Consider the following 6,000-nt stretch of genomic DNA (forward strand, 5'->3'; position numbering starts at 1 on the left):
AATTAGTCTGTGGCAAATGCCACCCACCCACCCACGGCTTACAAAGATTTGAGATGGTAAGTCCAAGTCCAGCAATTCTTCCTGAATAAAAACTGAAATTCAGAATCTTAGTCTGGACCCAAACATTTTACAGCTGTTTCCATATACCAACTGAATTCAGGGTGTGACTCAGAAAAATTAAAAAAGAGAGAGAGAGAAAGAGAGGGAGACAGAGAAATGTACTCAGCTAGTAGCCTGCTCTCTGAAACCTCATGGGTGGCTTGAAGCAGTCTTCATTTCCTACTTTCTTCTCAGCGTGATTTAGCCTTAGGTATTTCTAAAGGCTTGGGAACAGAGATAAAGATTATCTCTCTTCCTGCCCATTTCTCCATCACTTCTGAGCCATATATCTGGGGTCCAAGACATATGTGTCCTCGTCCTGGATATTGAATTCTGTGTTCACCTTATATATCACTCACTTGCTGCATTTCCTCACCATTTTTTTTCTTTCTCCCTTCCTTTCTCCCACCCCCCCCCCCATTTGTGAGAGGCTGCCAGGGCCTTTTTAGAGCATGAAGATGAAAATGAATCTAACTTGAGTCGGGAGGCTACTCTCTCTGGAATATTTAAATGAGATAAATGACGCCAGTCAGAACGCCAGTTTCCTGACATATTGGAGTGCCAAGAGCCATGTAGAGCTGTCACTCAGAAGAATGACTTCCCGGCCGCCATCCTGCTGTCTTGCAGTCCCGCCACCCCCCAGCACCTTCTCATGAATGTGTATTTCCTGCAGGAGGTGAGAAAGCGAGCCCATCCATACGGCTGGGGGACCAAACTAAGAAACGGATTTTCCCTTAGAAGAAGCTAGCACACACTTACCGCAGGTGTGAGGTGATGAATGGAAACTTTGGCCGTGCCTTCCACAGAATGGATGTGGTTTTGTATTCATGGCCAGTGCCCCCGATAGCCAGCAAAGCTGCCTAGGGTACATGATCCCTCTCTAAATTGGACGATTGTATTCAAACTGTCATTTTTCATTTTTAAAACCAGGATCCCTTCAGGTAATCAGTAACCTTGAAGAGAACTGAACTCTAAAGCACGGGTCTGCCAAAAGTCCTCGGGGAGCCTGGAAAAGTTGGTGAAAATATATAAACATCAGCGCCCACACTGCGGTCGGCCGCCTCCTCCCGTGTCCCTCACTATCTCCTTCCATCTTCGCCTTCAATGTTCCACAAAGTTTAGACAGGTTTAGGTTATCACTCAAACACTATGACTCAAACTCGGGGAAATTGTTCCTGTAATGGAGTTCTCAATTTATTGGTCAATTTCACCTTGATTTTGTGTCACCGGTAGCTTTGCTGGTCCTTCAGCTTGTATTACATACTCTAATACTGTGAAACATTTTCAAATATTTTAAATATCACAGATAATTTTATTCAGCTCATAATCTGTCCTTCTGGAAAGATAAATAAAAATAATTTTTCTAAAAGGCAACATTGTTCTCCGCACTTGTGCTTTCATAAATAGCTAAAATCTGCCACCTTCTGGATTTTTCCAGGATGCCAACAACTGAAACTAGCCTTATTTTCTTTATCCCCGGCCGGATAGTCTTCAGCTATGCAGTGATACTGCCATCTAGTGGGCATTTTCTAGAAGGCGCATTCGGTAGAAATGGGTAAAAGAATGAGGCTTTTCTAAGGGCGAAGCAAATATTCGCTTGGAGAAAATTTACTACAACTACAATTACGAAAAGAAAACGAACTTTATACAGATTACTGATGTCTGAATCGAAAAGCCAATAAGTATTAAATAAATTTGCAAAATTAAAATAAAAGGATCCATTATGCTCAAATCAGGACAGCCTCATGTGAAAAATGCATTTTTACTTCAAATGGCAATACAAATTGGACAATACCCACGTCACAGCCACAGCAACGTCATTCTTCCTCTACAGTCACCTGGAAGAAGATGAAGACACTGAGCTATTTCTCAGTCTTTTTACCTCCTTTGTCTGAGGAACAGATGAAAACGTCCCGGTTATGTAATGCTCAGCCCTGATATTGCAACGAAACAAAGGTCGATACTTTTGCATTTTTAACAATTTCTTGGCTCTGCACTTTAAACGATTCCTGGAATGTCTTCCGTGCCCAAGGAGCACGCATTTTGGAGCGCACTGGAGACCCCACTGACACTGTGTTCATTCCCCAGTCTCATCCCGGGCACAGGCCTTGATGAGAGCAGAAGGCAGGATCCGACGGGCCCCCCCTTGGGATGTTTCAAGGATGTGATTTCATTGCTCTGTTCTCGGCTATGTTTTGAAGTCTCTCCAGAGTCCTCCATTGGGAAGACGAAGGGGCTTGGGGGGCATCCCCCGCCCCCACACCCCGGTGTCGGAAACAGTCCCTGCAGCTGTGAGCCCCACTTGGGAGGTTGTCAGGAAGTTGACAAACTATCTCAGCTGCTGGAAATCTACTTTGTGCTGAAACACAGGAAAGTGTGTACTGTAGATTCGCCATGTGGTACCAAATTAACTTTCAGAAAATCAAAATCAGTTTAAAGTTTTTTACTGACTGAGAGGAAGGGGCACCATGTCGTCCTCATCCTTCATTTCTTCTTTCCCATCCATGGGAGGTCTCTGCCCACAGGCAGCACCTTCCCATGGGCTCCAGCGCTAAGCAGCCTCCTGGGGGCTTTGCCCCGCCCCCGTCATCATTTGATGCCAGAGGTGGGCGCTTTGTGGATGCAAACGGGTAGCCTCAGGTCAACCCCATAAAGGCAGCTCGAGAGAAGCCTTTCTCCCTGGTGCTGGCTCATCAAATCTTGTTGTCTGGTTGGTTGGTTGGTTGGTTGGTTGGTTGGTTGTTTATTTGAGGGGTGGTAAAGGATCAGGGGTTGAATGTAGAAAAGATCAGATCAGTGGATCCGATCATCGCAGATAAAGAAATTCTACATCTGGGGTGATGGACACTGGGGAGGGTATGTGTTGTGGTGAGCGCTGTGTGTTGTGTAAGACTGATGGATCACAGACCTGTACCCCCTGAAACAAATAATACATTGTATGTTAATAATTTTAAAAATATATAAACAAAAAAATAAAAAATAAAACCTAAAAAAAAAGGAAATTCTACATCTGAAGCCAACCTCCAACCTCAGGGCACTTTAAAATTTGGCAGCACGAACCGCAGAGGCCGGGGCTGGCCCAACTCGCGAGCTGTTTGGGAACGAGAGCAAAGGATTTCGGTAATGCTTCTGGCCAGGTTATTATTAGTGAGGCCATCTCCAGGCGCCTATCCATCACAGGAACTACTACCTGGGGTTAATTCCTGTCTGTCTTCTCTCTCTCCACAGCAGGTGACGTGCCCCACAGCCATCATGGCCGATTCAGGCCCAACTTGAAAGGGGGTAGACGTGCCAGCAGCCTGGGGCAGGAGCGTAAGGATGGGGGCACTTGTGGCTAGAGGAGCAGACAAGCAACCTCGGGGCTTTGGTAACATTTGAATCACACAGAGATGAGGTTTAGGCTTAAGCTTCTGCCTCGGGTGCCCTCCCCAGATGACTCTACCTTTCCGACCTCTGGGGCCATAAAGGGTGTCCTTACAATTCTGTATGTAATCATAAATTAAATAGATATGATAAATAAAATAAAACAGAGGTCCAAAGATTATTTCCATTTGCTGGGTCTGGGGTGCCACTCCATTAGCTATTGGCTACCAGGTAAATTGGCTGTTTTGCCAGATATCAGGGGACAAACAGAGGCAGGAATGTGTTCTGTGGATGGCGTGGCACAACGGCAGCTACCCACAGTGGCCCAAGCTGGCGGCAAGAAGGGAAGTCAGGGGCTTAGAAAGTGCCTCTGCCAGAGGGCAGCACGATGGTGAGGGTTAGCCGATGTATAACATAATATGCCCTGATAACTCTACTCCAAACTCCGGCCAACAAGCAAGAACTCAAACAAATGTCCTGGGTTCAAAGGGCTCTCAGGACAGAGGGAAACACAGTATTTATATAACTAACTACACAACAACATGGTAAGTGGAAAGAACAGAGACTATGGGAGTAAAAAGGACAGGGGAATCCATTTTTCTGGGAAGGGTAAAGGAAAACCTCATGGAGGAGAGGGTCTCCGGAGAGCCTTAACTGACAAGAAAGGGGGCGAGGAAGATGATGGCAATCCAGGAAAACGGTGTGAGCAAAACTCGAGGAGGCTAGGGCGGCCGTGCAGGTGCAGGGAGCTGAGGCAGAAAGGTAGCCAAGTCCGTGGTAGGTGTCAGGGCTGCAGAAGGCAGGTGATCCATATTGACTGGAAACCAAATGTCTTGCCAAGAAGTGTGGCAATGGGGAGCTGGCAGAATCCTTCAAGCAAGGAAGTCATCTACAGACTAACTTTGGCAGTAGTGATGAGAAAGGATGGAAGAGAGGTGGAAAGAGGGCGGAGACAGGCGGCCCAGGTGAGGGGCTATTGCACTGGTCCAGGTGAGAGATGGTGAGAGCCTTACCTGTGGCCAGAGAATTAGAAATGGGGAGTAAACGAGGTGTTTGGAGAGAAATCTAAGGCAAACTTGAAAGAATCTGACTGGAGATGAAGGGCAAGGACAGGATGACATAAGGTGGGTAAAACGGGGGGGTGATGGTACCATATCTGACAAGGGACAGAGGATTTTGGGGTTTACATTCCAGTGAATTTGGGTTCAGATGTCTTAAGCTTGTGGGGCTTGTGGGAATGCCCAGTGGGAAACCACGACCACAACTCTGGAGATCTGGCGAGGTGCTAATAGCTCGCCAACAATGTCAGCTCCATAGGGCATGAACCTTTGAGGACTTGTTCACCAGTGTATCCCACGCCTACGACAGTGCACGGCGCGCACCAGGTGCTCCATGAATATTTATTGATATTTCTTCCTTGGATAAACTGGATGATTATCAGTCTGTGAGGGGACAGCTCAGTGTGCTGGACATGGGTAACACTTCTCAGCCAGTGAAGAGCAAGGATGTGGTGGAACCCTTACGAAGCACATCCTAAATATTTAGAGGACACTTTCAGAAAGTTGGCTGTGGAGAAAAGGAGAGAGAACGGACAGGACCCTGAGGGTTCTCTAAGATGGCCTCCTTTGTAGGGTTCAACGGTCAGTGCCCTAGCAGGCCACAGAATTCCATTCAGGGAGTTCAAATGAAGAGGCTGAATGGAGGCACTGTTTGTAGAGGTCCGGGCACAGCGAAGAGAACCACAGAGTGGCATGGCCCCCAGAGGCTGACCCCAGCAGGAAGCCATCTCCATCCTTAGGTTTGACAGGGCAGTCGGGGGAAATAGTGTTATCAGAGTCCAAAGAGCACTGGCGGCTTGAAACAGGGACTATCAGGCCAGAGCGGTGGAGGTGGAGGGATAAAGCCGCATCACGGTGCCACCCAGGGGCACCTATAGGGAAGAAAAACCCTGATCTACCCTTTCTTCCACTCTCTGATCTCTTGCCAATGCCTCCCATAGGCAGAATCCAACCAGAAACCAAAGGGCAAGGGGGTGGGGGGTACAGTGCGTAGGAGCCAATTCTCCTGGGGTGCAGAGTAGGACAGAGAAGGGAGGGAAAGGCATCTGGGGGGGGGGATACAAACAGAGAATCACCAACACAGAAATGAAAGAAAAGTTGTCAGGGAGGATGGAAAGCTTGCAGGTGCAAGATGAGTGGAGATATTGCCAGAGATGGGGGTTTAACTGTGAGGCGGCAGGGCAAAGCTCATGAGGATGGAGAGTTCAAAATAAGGTAGATTTTGATGACACCAAGGACACGACCATCCAGAAAGCCCCTTCTCCAGACTCCAGAAGTAACTGCTCCTTGAGATCACCCTTCTTGTGTCCTGGGATGACTGTGAGCTGTGAGTTTCAGGCATTTGGTTCAACTGGACCATTCCATAGCTCCTCTGAGCATATTCTAAGTCTCTCCTTCCTCTGATACCACTGCCACCTGCTCTCTCTCCAGAGGCCATGCGTGATGAATCTTCAGAGCGAGGCAGGAAGAAGCAGAGAGC

The sequence above is a fragment of the Ursus arctos genome, unplaced genomic scaffold, assembly GCF_023065955.2.
Source record: "Ursus arctos isolate Adak ecotype North America unplaced genomic scaffold, UrsArc2.0 scaffold_10, whole genome shotgun sequence".
Lineage (NCBI taxonomy): Eukaryota > Metazoa > Chordata > Mammalia > Carnivora > Ursidae > Ursus > Ursus arctos.